At 49.1% G+C, this 17,017-nt stretch overlaps 1 protein-coding gene across 10 annotated transcripts in view; it reads right to left on the bottom strand.

Moving 5' to 3' along the window:
- The window catches only part of CYFIP1 (cytoplasmic FMR1 interacting protein 1), a 112,124-nt gene extending 95,557 nt beyond the window's left edge, over positions 1-16,567 (bottom strand). For 5 of the 10 annotated variants that reach the window (XM_025390777.1, XM_025390776.1, XM_025390784.1 and 2 more), the window contains exon 1: positions 16,159-16,320. The gene's annotated coding sequence lies outside the window, so the exon portion shown is untranslated. Of the gene's footprint in view, positions 1-16,158; positions 16,327-16,435 lie in introns of those variants that run through there. The other 5 variants (XM_025390778.1, XM_025390786.1, XM_025390779.1 and 2 more) reach the window with 4 other exon arrangements.
- Between the last annotated feature and the right edge of the window lie 450 nt (positions 16,568-17,017).

Here is a 17,017-nt window from a genome sequence, read left to right as displayed (position 1 = left end):
GGCCGGAGTGCAATGGTGCGATCTCAACTCACCGTAACCTCCGCCTCCCGGGTTCAAGCGATTCTCGTGCCTCAGCCTCCCAAGTAGCTGGGATTACAGGCATGCGCCACCATGCCCGGCTTTTTTTTTTTCTTAGACGGAGTTTTGCTCTTGTTGCCCAGGCTGGAGTGCGATGGCACAATCTCGGCTCACCACAATCTCCACCTCCCAGGTTCAAGCAATTCTCCTGCCTCAGCCTCCCGAGTAGCTGGGACTGCAGGCGTGCACCACCACGCCTGGCTAATCTTGTATTTTTAGTGGAGATGGGTTTTTCCATGTTGGTCAGGTTGGTCTCGAACTCCCGACCTCAGGTGATCCACCCACCTCGGCCTCCCAAAGTGCTGGGATTACAGGCCTGAGCTACCGTGCCCGGCCAATTTTGTATTTTTTTTTTTTAGTAGAGACAGGGTTTCTCCATGTTGGTCAAGCTGGTCTCGAACTCCCAACCTCAGGTGATCCTCCCAACCTCAGCTGATCCGCCCGCCTCGGCCTCCCAAAGTGCTGAGATTACAGGCGTGAGCCACCACGCCCGGCCATAGCTCATTTATATTCTTACAAAGCATCTTTTAGTTGAGTTGTTATAAAAGGGGTATCATCGATAGTCACCTGACCTATTCACGCCGTGCCCACTGCTATCACGAGACGCAGGCACACTGCCAGGCGGAGCTCCTGGAGCACCATTTTGACATGTGCGTGCTATTCCACGCAACCCACAAGCCAGGTTGCCTGTCCTGTCTCCTGCTGCTCAGAACCAGCGCCATTGCGGACACGGCTGTCGCTACCTATGAGCAACATTCTTACACATGAGCACCTGGGCAACGCATTCTCCAGCACAAGGCTCAGCAAGCATTTTCTAAGCGGGGCCATCAGTGGACAAGCGTCCTGTGGTACACAAGGGAATATCCTCATTCTTAGGAAATAGACACTGGTGTGTTTAGAGGTAAAGAGCCACAAGTGGAGAGAGAAGTGTCTGAATTGTGTTCTTTGTCCTCTTTTTATTTTTGCAATGTTTTGTAGTTTGATATTATTTAAAATAAGTAAGAAAGGCCAGGCGCAGTGGCTCACGCCTGTAATCTCAGCACTTTGGGGGGCAGAGGCGGGCGATCACCTGAGGTTGGGCTTTCGAGACCAGCCTGACCAATATGGATAAACCCTGTTTCTACTAAAAATACAAAAATAGCTGGGCGTGGTGGCAGATGCCTGTAATCCCAGCTACTCGGGAGGCTGAGGCAGGAGAATTGCTTGAACCCGGGAGGTGGAGGTTGCAGTGAGCCGAGATCGTGCCACTGCACTCCAGCCTGGGCGACAAGAGCAAAACTCTGTCTCAAAAAATAATAATAATAAAATAAGAATGAAATATCCCTGTGAAAACTTTTTGTGAACATAAGGCAAAGCAGTGTGAAACGTCTGGAACAGACTTGCCCCAACTCTTCAAGCAGAAGCGTGTTTTGGTCACCCCTCACTCCTGTGGCCCCAGGCAGGCTGGACGCTGGCACATATCGCAAGCTGAACCCATCTCACCAGACTGAGCACGGCTGCAACGTGCTCGCGTCTGCCCAGAGGAAGGTTTTGCCCAGAGTCACACACTCCTGGGCAGAAAGCTTTTAACTCCCAGTTGTGAGAGGCGCCTGAGCACCACACCTTCATAAGGACGGCTTGTAGAAAGGACCTTCCAGGCCCAGTCAGCCAGGGAGTAAACATCAGTGTTATAATCAGAATGCTTCAGATCATTGCAACAGAGCTCGGTTTCGTTTTTTGTGGATGGGCCAAACTAATTTATTATGAGACAGAAACTATGGACTGGCATGTTTTTATATAAATTAAGGTATTATTAACAAATAAAAACTGTATATATTCACTGCATACAATGAGAGGTTTACATACACGCACACCTTGTGGAATGGTTAAGTCGAGCCATTCTGCATATCTATCATCTCACAGACTTTTTTTTTTTGTTTTTCCTTTCTGGAGCAAGAACAGCTACTTTCCCAGCCAGGTGACGAGCTTAAAATATGTGAACATTACCCCACCCCCATGCAGAGTGAGTCCACACCTCCTCATCTCTCTCACACACACACACACACACACACACACACCCTGGCAGCCCCGCCCAACCCCACCCCCCGTGCAGAGTGAGTCCACGCCTCCTCATCACACACACGCGCACACACACACACACACACACACACACACCCTGGCAGCCCCGCCCAACCCCACCCCCATGCAGAGTGAGTCCACGCCTCCTCATCTCTCTCACACACACACACACACACACACACACACACACACCCTGGCAGCCCCGCCCAACCCCACCCCCATGCAGAGTGAGTCCACGCCTCCTCATCTCTCTCTCACACACACACACACACACACACACACACCCTGGCAGCCCCGCCCAACCCCACCCCCATGCAGAGTGAGTCCACGCCTCCTCATCACACACACGCGCACACACACACACACCCACACACACACCCGGCAGCCCCGCCCAACTCCACCCCCATGCAGAGTGAGTCCACGCCTCCTCATCACACACACGCGCACACACACACCCGGCAGCCCCGCCAGCAAACTCTGCAGCCTGGAAGGCAGGAGGCAGCCTCCAGCCCCAGCAAGAAGGCAGGTCTCAGCCTTTGGCTGACCTCTGCCACGGTGCCCCAGGCCAGGAGGGCAGTTTCCCCTGCCTGGCAGCTCCCCGGGGAGTCGGGAACCAAGTGCAGCCAGCAAAGATGCCAAGGGCACCTCAGACACAGGGCTCCACATTCCCTCTAGGAAAAAGGGACCCCACCCTGTCCTCAACCACCTTTAACACCAGCACATCTCAGCCGCTTGCACTTCGTGAAGCCTTGGGGTGTCTGAGCTCATTTAACCCCTTCTTTAGAGACGGCAAAATTGAGGGCCAGAGAAAGTGATTTGTCCAAATTCACAGAGCCGAGAAATGGGAGGAGACGGACTCCAACCCCAGCCCCGTCTGCCTGCCCAGATGGGTTACTGGCAGCAACCCCCGTTCTCCTCTCTGCCTCTATAAGCTCCAATTTTCTAGATTCCACATAGAAATCAGGTCATGCAGTATCTGTCTTTCTGGGCCTGGCTTTTTTTACTAAGCGTAATGTCTTCCAGGTTTATCCTTGTCACAAATGACAGGATTTCCTTCTTTTTAAAGGCTGAATAGTATTCCACTGTGTGTGTGTGTGTGTGTGTGTGTACACATATATTAATAAACATACCAAGATACAGACAACACAAAAAGTGCTAGATTTTACTTAAAAATACTCTAAACTTAAAATTACTTAAAAATACCCTAAATTGGCCGGGCGCGGTGGCTCACGCCTGTAATCCCAGGACTTTGGGAGGCCGAGGTGGGCGGATCATGAGGTCAGGAGACTGACCATCTTGGCTAAGATGGTGAAACCCCATCTCTACTAAAAATACAAAAAATTAGCTGGGCGTGGTGGCAGGCGCCTGTAGTCCCAGCTGCTTGGGAGGCTGAGGCAGGAGAATGGTATGAACCTGGGAGGCGGAGCTTGCAGTGAGCCGAGATCGCGCCACTGCACTCCAGCCTGGGCGACAGAGCAAGACTCTGTCTCAAAAAAAAAAATACCCTAAATTACTGGCCAGGCGTGGTGGCTCATGCCTGTAATCCCAACACTCTGGGCATCCAAGGCAGGAGGTCAGGAGTTCAAGACAAGCCTGGCCAACATGGCAAAGCCTCGTCTCTACTAAAAATACAAAAATTAGCCAGGTGTGATGGTGGGCGCCTGTAATCTCAGCTACTTGGGAGGCTGAGGCAGGAGATTCACTTGAACCTGGAAGGCAGAGGTTGTGGTGAGCTGAGATGGTGTCACTGTACCATTTTTATGTTTACGTAAACCTGGATATACAAATACTCTTGCCCACAGTGTTCGCTGCAGTAACACACTGCACAGGCGTGTGGCCTGGGAGCGACAGGTTCTGCCGTGCAGCCTGGATGAGGAGCAGTCGGTACCATCTGGGGGTGTAAGTGCACTTTGTGATGCCCACACAATGACAAAAGTGCCTAACCATGCATTTCTCAGAACGTATCCCTGTTGGCAAGTGATGCATGACTGTGATTCCTCGGAATGAGAGAAGCAAATACTAGAGCTCCTGTATTTTTATCTAACAGCGATGAGGAATTAGGCTTCCCTAGTAGCTGACACACCAGGCCCCAGCCCCTTCCCTCTACCCCGGCGTCCCCAGAGAGCAGCAGGCGCCCGTGGCTCAGGGGTGCCCCATCAACCAGGACTTGGCCCAGGGGATCAAAGGGTGATAATGACAAGCCCATGTTTTAATGAAACAAACTCTTATGGGCTGAACTGTGTGCCCTCAAAATTTGTGTGTTGAAGCCTTAACCCCATCCCCAGGACCTCAGAATGCCTCCGTTCTTCACAGAGATAATTAAGTTAATATGAAGCCATCAGGGTGGGCCCTCATCCACTGGGACCCGGTCCTTATAAGACAAGATTAGGCGGGCGCGGTGGCTCATGCCTATAATCTCAACACTTTGGGAGGCCGAGGCGGGAGGATCACCTGAGGTCAGGCATTCGAGACCAGCCTGACCAACATAGAGAAACCTCATCTCTACTAAAATAAAATAGAAAATTAGCCAGGCCAGTGGCGCATGCCTGTAGTCCCAGCTACTCGGAAGGCTGAGGCAGGAGAATCACTTGAACCTAGGAGGTAGAGGTTGCGGTAAGCCCAGATCATGCCATTGCATTCCAGCCTGGGCAACAAGAGCGAAACTCCATCTCCAAAAAAAAAGACAAGGAGATTAGGACACAGACCTACACAGAGTGGGGATTACAGGTGTGAACCACTGCTCTTTTTCAAAATTGGCTTAGCTATTTGTGAACTTTTATTCTTCTATAGACATTTTAGAAGCAGGATGGTAAACTTAAAAAAAAAAAAAAAGGCCAGGCGCAGTGGCTTATGCCTGTAATCCCAACACTTTGGGAGGCCAAGCCGGGTGGATCACTTGAGGTCAGGAGTTCAAGACCAGCCTGACCAACATGGTGAAACCCCACGTCTACTAAAAATACAAAATTAGCTGGGCGTGGTGGCACACACCTGTAATCCCAGCTACTTGGGAGGCTGAGGCAGGAGAATCGCTTGAACCCAGGAGGCAGAGGTTGCAGTGAGCTGAGATTGTGCCATTGCACTCCAGCCTGGGCAACAAGAGCGAAATTCTGTCTGGGAAAAAAAAAAAAAAAAAAAGACAATTTCCTTCTATCTCTTTTTTTTCCTAGAAGTCTTTAATCATAAACAAATGTTGAATTTTTATTAAATGCTATTATTTATCTGTAAGATAATCTCATAACTTTTCTCTTTTATCCTAATAATACATTGACAGACTTTCCGATATTGATTTATCCTTGAATTCTTCACCTAAACTTGCTTGCAGCTGGCCCCAGTGAGCCAAGAGTCCAGGTGGTGTTCAGGCTCACTGGTTTTGTGGAGACTGGTCCTTCTAGGAATAGCTTGAGAAGTCAAGCTTTGGACAGGGATTCAAATGGAATACAGAACTTCGCCACTTCAGCTGTGGGGCTATGTGGTTCTTTGGAGCAAGCACACCTCCTTCTGTGATATCTTCAAGGACAAATCAACACTCATCCCCGCTGTCCTGGCCATTACAACATGACTGCAAGGAGTGACCACACAGGCTCTGAGCATCAAATTTTGGCTATGGAGTCAGGTTTCAAGATGAAAGTCACTGCTTTCAGAGCATTTTGGGTTTTTTCCCCCCTCCCCTGTGAGGCAAAAATCCCTGAATGTGCCAGGGAAAGCAAAGAACAGGGTATAACAAGGTCACAGCAGCTATCACTGTACATCTGTCTTATTCCCATCTACAAAACCTGGAAGCCACAGCTCAACAGGCATCCTCTCTGCCCCCATGGAGGGCCGAGCCACAGCCCGCGGCATGGGCTGTGCCTGAAGGAAATGCAGTCATAATACAGTTGGAGGGGAGCGACCAGGAAAACAAATGCCCAGTGAGCTTGTGCCCAACAGCACAGATGCACATCAGGCCTAAACCAACACAATGGTGAAAAACACATCCCTAACTTCTTGAGACCATGTTCTAAGAGGCTTTTAACACAAAAAAACTTCACACAAATGCAAATCTTGTCCCTGGAATGCTCTGAAATCCTTCTATTAGATAACCTTCCTATTAGAAATCAGGCCTGAGCTGCTGTGGCCATCAGCTCTCTGGACGTAAGACTTAAAGAGAACAAATAACAAAATGACAGATGTAAATCCCACCACATACATATTTGCATTAAATGTAAATGAACAAGACACTCAAATCAAAAGGCACAGATTTACAGAGTAAACAGAAAACATAAACCAACCAAATGCTATCCGTTAGAAACACATTTTAAATGTGAAAACGTCTTCCCAGGATTGGGAGACATAACATTGTTAAGATGACAATACAATCCAAAGCCTTCTAAAGACTCAATGCAATCCCTTTGAAAATTCCAACAGCAGATTTTTTTTTTTTTTTTTGCAAAAAATAACCCATTTAAAAATTCATAGGAATTTCCAAAAACCCAAAATAGCCAAAACAATCTTGAAAAAGATGAATCAAATTTGGAGACTTCACTCCTTTTTATTTCAAAACTTACTATAAAGCTACAGTAATTGAAACAATGTGGCACTGGCATAAAGAAAGGCATACTGGCCAATTAAACAGAATGAAGAACCCAGAAATAAACCTTCACATACGTGGTCAAATGATTTTTAACAATTATGTTAAGATCATTCAATGGAAAAACAATAGTCTTCTCAACAAATTGTGTTAGGAAAACTGAATATCCACACATACAAGAATTATGTTGGACCATTACCTTAGGTAATACATAGAAAAGTTAACTCAAAACAGATCAACAGCTTAAACATCGGATCTAAAACTATAAAACTCTTAGAAGAAAACAGGAGAAATGCTTCATGACATCAGATTTGGCAATGATTTCTTGGATATGACACCAAAAACACCGGCAACAACAGAAATAATAGACCAGGTGCTGCTGCTCACATCTGTAATCCCAACACTTTGTGAGGATGAGGTGGGAGGATCACTTGAGCTTAGGAGTTCAAGACCAGCCTGGGCAACACAGCTAGTCCTGTCTCTACTAAAAAATAAGTCTGGGCATGATGGCTCACGCCTGTAATCCCAGCACTTTCGAGGCCAAGGTGGGCAGATCGCGTGAGGTCAGGAGTTCAAGACCAGCCTGACCAACATGCAGAAACCCTGTCTCTACTAAAAATACAAAATTAGCCAGGCGTGGTGCTGCGTGCCTGTAATCCCAGCTACTCGGGAGGCTGAGGCAGGAGAATTGCTTGAACCCGGGAGGCAAAGGTTGTGGTGAGCCAAGATGGCACCATTGCACTCTAGCCTGAGTAACAAGAGCAACACTCTCTCAAAAATACGAAAAAAGAAAAAGAAAATAAATAAAATAAAAAGCAGCTGCATGTGGTGGCTCACACCTGTAGTCCCAGACACTTGGGAGGGCTGAAGTGGGAGGACTGCTTGAGCCCAGGATATCAAAGCTGCAGTGACCCAAGATTACACCACTGAATTCCAGCCTGGGTAACAGAGTGAGAACTCATCTCAAAAAATAAATAACCAATAGATACTACCCAAAGCAATCTACAGATTCAAAGCAATCTACAGATTCAATGAAATATCTATCAAAACACCTACCATACTCTTCATACAAACAGAAAAAGAAATCCTAAAATTTGTATGCAACCACAAAAGACTTGGAATAGCAAAAGCTATCCTGAGCAAAAGAACAAGGCTGGAGGTATCACACTACCTGACTTCAAAATATACTACAGAGCCTGGGCACGGTGGCTCATGCCTGTAATCCCAGCACTTTGGGAGGCCAAGGCGGGTGGATCACCTGAGGTCAGGAGTTCGAGACCAGCCTGGCCAACATGGTGAAACACCGTCTCTGCTAAAAATACAAAAATCAGCTGGGTGTGGTGGTGCACACCTGCAATCCCCAGCTACCCAGGAGGCTGAGGCAGGAGAATCGCTTGAACCTGGGAGGCAGAGGTTGCAGTGAGCCAAGATTGCGCCATTGCACTTCAGCCTGGGTGACAGAGTGAGACGACGTCTCAAAAAAAAAAAACAAAAACTACAGAGCGGTACTAACCCAAACAGCACACTACTGGCATAAACATAAGACACATAAACCACGGGAACAGAATAAAGCCTGGAAATAAATGCATGCATTTACAGCCAACTGATTTTTAACAAAGGTGCCAAGAACACACAATGAGAAAAGGATAGGCTCCTCAATAAACGGTGCTGAGAAAACTAGATACACACATACGGAAGAATAACATCAGACCTGGCTTCTCAATATAGACAAAAATCAACCCGAAATGAATTAAAGACTTAAATGTGGCCAGGTGCGGTGGCTCAGCCTATAATCCCTGAGAAGCCCAGGCAGGGGGATCACCTGAGCTCTGGAGTTTGAGACCAGTCTGGGCAACATGGCGAAACCTCATTTGTACAAAAAAAAAAATACACAACTTAGGTGGTGGCTCACACCTGTAATCCCAACACTTTGGGAGGCTGAGGCAGGAGGATCACTTGAGGTAAGGAGTTTTAGACTAGCCTGGCCAACATGGTGAAACCCTGCCTCTACTAAAAATACAAAAATTAGCCGGGTGTGCTGGTGCACGCCTGTAATCCCAGCTACTCGGGAGGCTGAGGCAGGAGAATTGTTTGAACCTGGGCTGGTTGTGGTGAGCCGAGATCGCGCCACTGCACTCCAATCTGGGTGACAGAGTGAGACTCCATCTCAAAAAAACAAAAACAAAAACAAAAACAAAAACTAAATGTAGCCAGGCATGATGGTGCACCCCTGTAGTGCCAGGTACTGGAGAGGCTGGGTGGGAGAATCGCTTAAGCCCAAAATGTCAAGGCTGCAGTAAGCCGTGATTGCCCCACTGCATTCCAGCTGGGTGACAGAACAAGACCTTGTCAAAAAAAAAAAAAAAAAAAAAAAGGAAGAAGAAGAAACTCCCTAACCATTAGCAGTCATTCTCAGTTTTTCTACCTGTGCTTTTCCTATCCTCTCCCTCCTGCTTTCTGGCCCCAGGCAATCACCTGTCTACTTTCTGTCTCTGCGTATTTGCCTATTCTGGACTTTCCCCCTTTTATCTAACTGTAAGTGAGTATCCTTTGACCAACATCTTCCTCTCTCCCCTTCCGCCAGACACCCCAGCCTCTGGTAACCACCATTCTGCTCTGTCCTGTGACATCAGCGTTTTCAGATTCCACATATGAGTGAGATCATGCAGTACTTATCTTTCTGTGCCTAGCTTATTTTGAGGAAATAAAGCCTCAAAAGCAAAGGCCACAAAAGAAAAAATAGACAAATGGGATCACAGCAAACGAAAAAGGTTCTGCACAGCAAAGAAATCAATCAACAGAGTAAAGTGACAATCTACAGAATGCAAGAAAATATTTGCAAACAACTAATACAGGATTAACAACAAAAATATACAAAGAATTCAAACAACTCAATAGTAAAAGATCTGAATGGATATTTCTCAAAAGAAGGTGTACAAGTGGCCAACAGGTACATGAAAAAACGCTCAACATCGCTAATCATCAGGGAATCCAAATCAAAACCACAATGCGCTATCACCTCACACCTGTTAGACTGGCTCTTGTCAAAAAGGCAAAAGATAATAAGTGCGGTCCAGGATGTGGAGAAAAGGAAACCCTTGTACACTGTTGGTGGGGATGTAAATCAGTATAGCTATTATGGAAAACAGTGCCGGGGTTCCTCAAAATATTAAAAATAGTACTACTGTATGACCCGGCAACACCACTATTGGGTATATATCCAACAGAAATGAAATCCGTACGTCCGAAAGAGATCTGCACCCCATGTTTATTGCAGCACCTTTCACAACTGCCAAGACACAGAATCAACCTGTCCATCAACAGATGAGCAAGGCCGGGCATGGTGGCTCACATCTGTAATCCTACCACTTTCGGGAGGAAAGGAGGATTGCTTGAGCCCAGGAGTTCAAGACCAGCCTGGGCAACATAATGATACCCCATCTCCATTTTAAAAAACAATTAAAATTAAAAAAACAAAAACAGGCCGGACACGATGGCTCATACCTGTAATCCCAGTACTGGGAGGCTGAGGCAGGTGGATCACTTGAGGTCAGGCATTCAAGACTGGCCTGGCCAACATGGTGAAACCCCATCTCTACTGAAAATGCAAAAAAAGTAGTCGGGCTTGGTGGCACCTCCTGTAATCCCAGGTACTTGGGAAGCTGAGGCATGAGAATCACTTGAACCCGGGAGGCGGAGATTGCAGTGAACTGAGATCACACCACTGCACTCCAGCCTGGGTGACAGACTGAGATCCTCTCTCAAACAAAGAAACAAAAACTGGATTATGGTGATGGCTGCACAGCTCCAGAAATCGTCTAAAAATTATTGTACAGTTGTCCCTGAAACAACACGTGTTTGGACCATGCGGGTCCACTTATTTGCAGACTTTTTCCAGTAAAAGTTACATGGAGTATGCCTGCCTCTCTGGCCCCTCTTCCACCTCCTCCACTTCTCCCTCTGCCACCCCCAAGACAGCAAAAGCAACCCATCCACTTCCTCCTCCTCCGCCTGCTCACTGCGGATGGAGACCTTTCTGATGATCCACTTCCACGTGACGAGTAGTCAGTTTATTTTCTCTTCCTCATGATTTTCTTAACATTTTCTTTTCTCTAGCTTACTTTATTATGAGAACACAGTATGTAATACACATAACTTACAAAATCTGTGTTAATCATATGTTATCAGTAAGGTTTCTGGTCAACAGCAGGCTATTCGTAGTTTTAACTTTTGGGAAGTCAAAAGTTATACTCCTTCAGCCTGGCCAACATAGTGAAATCCTGTCTCTACTAAAAATACAAAATTAGCCGGGCATGGTGGTAGGCGCCTGGAATCCCAGCTACTCCGGAGGCTGAGGCAGGAGAATGGCGTGAACCCGGGAGGCGGAGCTTGCAGTGAGCTGAGATCCGGCCACTGTACTCCAGCCTGGGCGGCAGAGCAAGACTCCGTCTCAAAAAAAAAAAAAAATAAAATAAAATAAATAAATAAATAAATAAAACATTATTGGGTTTTTTGGCTGGGCGCGGTGGCTCACACCTGTAATCCCAGCACTTTGGGAGGCCGAGGCGGGCGGATCACAAGGTCAGGAGATAGAGACCATCCTGGCTAAAACTGTGAAACCCCATCTCTACTAAAAAAAAAAAAAAAATACAAAAACAAAAACAAAAAAATTATCCAGGCATGATGGTGGGCGCCTGTAGTCCCAGGATTCTGGGAGACAGAGGCTGGCCGATCACCTGAGGTCAGGAGGTCAAGACCAGCCTGACCAACACGGTGAAAACCCCGTAGCTACTAAAAACACAAAATTAGCCGGGCCTGGTGGTGTACGCCTATAATCCCAGCTACTTGGGAGGTTGAAGCAGGAGAATGGCTTAAACCGGGGAGGCAGAGGTTGCAGTGAGCCAAGATCGTGCTATTACACTCTAGCTTGGGCAACAAGAGCGAAACTCCTTCTCAAAAAAAAAAAAAAAAAGTTACACTCGGATTTTCAACTGCACATGGAGTTGGCATCCCTAACCCCCCCTTGTTCACAGGTCAGCCAACCATATACTTAAAAGTAGGTGAATTTTACAAATTAGGTACATTATACCTCAATAAACAAAATTTTTGTTTAAAATTTTTGTTTTTAAAGCATGCTAATATTTTAAAATTGGAATTGGGTTAAATGTATAGGTTAATATGAAGAGAACTGATGTCTTTACCATGTTGAGTGTTCCAACCACTGACCATGGTATGTCCCCCCACTTACTTAAATGATCTTTGATTTCTCTCATCTTCAGCATACGGATCCTATAAGTCTTATTCGATGTATACCTAAGTATTTGATTCTTTTGAAGCAAGCGAAACGGTGTGTTTTTAAATTTAACTTTCTTTTTTTTTTTTGAGACAGAGTCTCGCTCTGTTGCCCAGGCTGGAGTGCAGTGGCGCTATCTTGGCTCACCACAACCTCCGCCTCCTGGGTTCAGGCGATTCTCCTGCTTCCGCCTCCTGAGTAGCTGGGATTACAGGCGCCCGCCACCATACCCAGCTAATTTTTGTATTTTTAGCAGAGACAGGGTTTCACTATGTTGGCCAGGCTGGTCTCGAACTCCTGACCTCGTGATCCACCTACCTTGGCCTCCCAAAGTGCTGGGATTACAGGCGTGAGCCACTGCACCGGGCCAAATTTAACTTTCTAATTGTACATTGCTAGTACAGTAGTCCCCACTTATCTGTAGTTTCATTATCTGCAATTTCTGTTTCCCCAGTTACAGCTGCCTGTAGTCAACTGCCCTCCAAAAATAGGTGAGTGCATACAAAGAGATATTTTGAAAGAGAGAACACATTTATATAACTTTTTTCAGTATATATTCTATATTATGAACAGTTATTGTTGTTAATCTCTTTCTGTGCCTAGTTTATAAATTAAGCTTTATCACAGGCATAGATGTATAGGGAAAAAAACACAGTACACAAAAGGTTCTGTCTTATCGGAGGTTTTGGGCATCTGCTGGAATGTATCCTCCATGGATAATAGGGACTGTTGTAAACAGAAATAAGGTCAGCTTGTATAGTGTTGACTTTGCATGTATCTCCCCACGGATAAGGGGCACTGCTGTATGTAGAAATAAAGTCGCCAGGGCAGGCCCGGTGGCTCACGCTTGTGATGCCAGCACTTTGGGAGGCTGAGGTGGGCGGATCACCTGAGGTTGGGAGTTCCTGACCAGCCTGACCAACATGGAGAAACCCCCTCTCTACTAAAAAAACAAAATTAGCCAGGCGTGGTGGCACATGCCTGTGATCCTGCTGCTTGGAAGTTGGAAGGCTGAGGCAGGAGCATCACTTGAACCCGGGAGGCAGAGGTTGCGGTGAGCCAAGATCGCACCATTGCACTCTAGCCCGGCAACAAGAGTTAAACTCTGTCTAAAAAAAAAAAAAAGAGAAAGAAAAGAAAAATAAGGTCGCCTTCTGTGTGTTGACTTCGTGTCTTGTAACCTCATTAATTAGTTCTAGTAGCTTTTTCATAGATTCCTTGGATTTTCTATGTAGATAATCATGTTGTCGGCAAATAGGGACAATTTTCCCTTTCCAATCTGTATGCCTTTTACTTCTTTGTCTGATATTATTGCACTGGCTAAAATAAGGTTTTTAAATTATGTCATGTAATTAATCCATGCTTTATCTATGGCCTCTAAGGGCTGGCTAAACTTTAATAGGAAAAAGAATGAGAATAGCTTGGATGTGTTAGTTGAAACTTCAACACTATAAAATATGTTTTGGCTGGGCGCAGTGGCTCACGCCTGTAATCCCAGCACGTTGGGAGGCCAAGGTGGGTGGATCACCTGAGATCAGGAGTTTGAGACCAGCCTGGCCAACACGGCAAAACCCTGTCTCTACTAAAAATACAAAAATTAGCTGGGTGCGGTGGCAGGCGCCTATAATCCCAGCTACTTGGGAGGCTGGGGCAGGAGAATTGCTTCAACCCAGGAGGCGGAGTTTGCAGTGAGCCAACATCACACCACTGTACTCCAGCCTCGGTGACAACAGTAAAACCCCATCTCAAAAAAAAAGGGTGGGGGGGAAGAAAAGAAAAGAAAAGAATTTAGCTATTATTTAAACCCAAAGTCACCTTTAGCATTATACACTTGAGTATGTGTACAAAGATACAGACACAAGCACTGACTGTAGTGGTGAAAAACAGTAAATAACTATAATGTCAATTAACAGGAGGCTGATAAAATTATGAAACATCCACACTACAGAATACTACAGTCATTTGGCCGGGCACAGTGGCTCATGCCTGTAATCCCAGCACTTTGGGAGGCTGAGGCGGGTGGATCACTTGAGGTCAGGAGTTTAAGACCAGCCTGGGCAACATGGCAAAACCCCGTCTCTACTAAAAAGACAAAAATTAGCCGGGTATGGTGGCACGTGCCTGTAATCCCATCTACTCAGGAGGCTGAGGTGGGAGAACCACCTGAACCCAAGAGGCAGAGGTTGTGGTGAGCCAAGTTTGTACCACTGCACTCCAGTCTGGGCCACAGAGCAAGACTCCATCTCAAAAAAAAAAAAAAAAAAAAAGAATACTATAGAGTTATTTAAAAGATTGAAGGAAATCTGTGTGTATACACTGTATATATCAACATGTGAAGATTGCTAAGATCTTTAAGTAACCTAACATCATTAAGGGAAAAATGTGCGATAATATATGCAATATGATCTCGCTACGTTATCTAAAAAATTGCTTACGCAGAGAAAAGACTGTATACTACTTGGAAATACCGAGGGAATTTCACTTCTAGCATACACGGTTCCCTACTGCTTAATGTTTTTAATGAACTATAGTTTTGTAATTTTTCTCAGTACTTTATCATTTTAGTCTCTCTCTCAGGCTGTATCCGAGAGCCACATTTTTCAGATGCTTGTATCTTTACTCTTCAGGGACAAACCAGAGCATAGCTGAATGTCCAACGCCTTATGCTAAGTGAAACAAGCCAGACTGCAAGCCCACACGTGACATCCTGGAACGGCCAAAGCAGGAGGACTGAGGAACAGACAGGTGGCTGCCAGAGCGGGGAGGAGAGAGGCTGCCTTCCTGAGTATCCTGAGAGCCGTGGCAGTCACGACAGTCCACGCATCTGTTAAAGCTCACTGAACTGCACACCAAAAAGTGAATCTTACCACATGTAAATTTTAAAACAAATTTAAACACACACACAGACTTAGGGGGTACATTTTCTTGGAGCGCGGCACAGACACCTGTCTTAACGCAGGAAACGTCCTCCGCCACGACTCCAGGGCGCCTCGGTCGCAGTGAGGGCACCGGCGCTCTCTTCCTACTGGCCCTGCAAGTGCACACCTGCTACGGTCCGCGCCCACTCACAACGCGACGCGTTCTTCCAGGCTCCGCGCCTGCAGATCTAGACATCACTTGGAAAGCCGCTGGCCACCCGCGGGGACAGGGCAGCACGCGTGGGGCCCCCGCGGGTCCCGGCCTGGCCGGGACTCTGCCGCAGCCCCCAAGCTGTCAAGCACAGCAACGCGCGCCCTGCACCGGGCATCACCGCGGCTCCGACCACGCCTCATCCCGGAGTCCGCCGGGCGACTCCAAGAACCACCACCGTTCCCTGCGCGGCCACGGTGCCCTGCGCCGCCGGAAAACAAACGCTCACGAGCCTCAGTCCCCAGCGGCGACCACGCGGCGCTGGGCTCATCAGCAGCCGCTCCCTGATTGGACTTCACAGCGGAGCTGACACCGTCCAGACGCCCCTCTCAGCTTAAAATACGCTCCATCAACCCCGTTTCCCAATTATTCTTCCACCCTTCTGGTCACACCCACAATGTGCTGCAAATTAAGCTCACGCATTTCACCCTTAAAATACACAATTCAGACGCTTGTGCGAAACGGTGCGGCCCCCGTAACAATCGCGCCTCCTTAACAAAGCCCAAAACTCCTCTCTCCAAGAATGCGCGGAATGGCTCCGCCGGGCTCCCTCCGGTGCTCACAGGGGCACGAAACAAAAACGGGTTCAGAGCTTGCTGCGCGACCTTAGCGCAACATTAGCAATCTCCTTGCTCCTTACTTTCCAACAAAAACGTGAAACACGAAGGTATTCCTTCCCCACTGGAGCTGTGCCACGTGCCGGGGCGCGGAATCCGGGATCGCGGGGCGCGAGGCGGGGAACGCGGGGGCGGGGAGCTCGGGGCCGAGGCCGAAAGGCCGGGGGCGCGGGGCCCGGGAGGCCGGTGCAGGGAGTGCGGGGACCTGGAGCCCGGGGCGCGCGGGAGCCCGGGGTCGCGACCTGGGGGACGCGGGGACCAGGGCGATCCCGGAGGCCGCGCCGCCGGGGAGGCCGCGCCGCCGGGGTGGGGGGCTCCGTCCCAGCCCCGCCGCCGCCCTGGCCGGCCCAGGTTCCAAGGGGGACTCGAACCCCACGGAGGCCGCCGGGCGGGCGCGGGGGAGCGGGGTTTCTCACCTGGGTCCGCGGCGGCTTGGGGGTCCTGGGCGGGCCCTGGGAGTTTCCTTGGCCGAGTGAGTCACTCGGGCTGGCCGGGAATGCGCCAGGAAACACTCGGCCTCCTCCCCTTCCTCCCGGGGCGGGGGCTCTCCCGGCTCGGCCTCTTCCTCCCGGCGCTCCTCCCTCCCGGCCGCGGCCCCGGCCGCTCCCTCCTCCCGGCGGGGCGTCCCCGGCCGGCCGCTTCCCCCACGCCGGCCGCCGAAGGTGTCCTCCCAGGCGGAGCGCCCCTGGCCACCTGCCGGCCGGCGCCACCTCAGCCTGCGCGGGACGACGGGGTCGGGGCGGAGCGGGCGTGGGGTCCTCCCGCGGGTCCGTCCGGCTCGGAGCGCGGAGGAACGGGTCCGCACGCCGTCCCGGGGCTCCGCCGGGAAGGGGCTCAGGGGGACGCCCCGTGGCGTCGCCCCGCCTGGCAGGAGGCGCTCACCTGCGCCCGTCGGCGGTTCCAGGAGCGGCAGGTCGGCGCGCAGACCCAGCTGGGGACCCCCCACCGGCCCCCGCGCGACCGTCGCCCACGAGAGCCGGGCAAATCCGAGCGCCGACCTGCGGGAACGGGAAGGAAACCCGATTTGAGCTCGTGCCAGAAAACAATCTTGAAAGGCCGGCGAAGTAACAGACCTAACGCGGAAACGCTGAGTGGAGTGAGCCGCTCACAGGCGCGCTTGGGAAACTGCCCTAAACCGCTGCTCGGCCCCGGCAACCTCGCTCCCCTTCACCCGCGACCCCTGGTGCTCACGGAGAACCGTGAGGATGGGCCTCGGATATTCTAGTCCGGCCTCTAGATGATGAAGGTTTGGCTACGCCCGCCTGTGCTCTGCGT

Source organism: Theropithecus gelada, chromosome 7a (genome assembly GCF_003255815.1).
Source record: "Theropithecus gelada isolate Dixy chromosome 7a, Tgel_1.0, whole genome shotgun sequence".
Lineage (NCBI taxonomy): Eukaryota > Metazoa > Chordata > Mammalia > Primates > Cercopithecidae > Theropithecus > Theropithecus gelada.
Note: the sequence above shows the minus strand (reverse complement) of the source record. Positions and strands in the feature narration are given on the sequence as shown.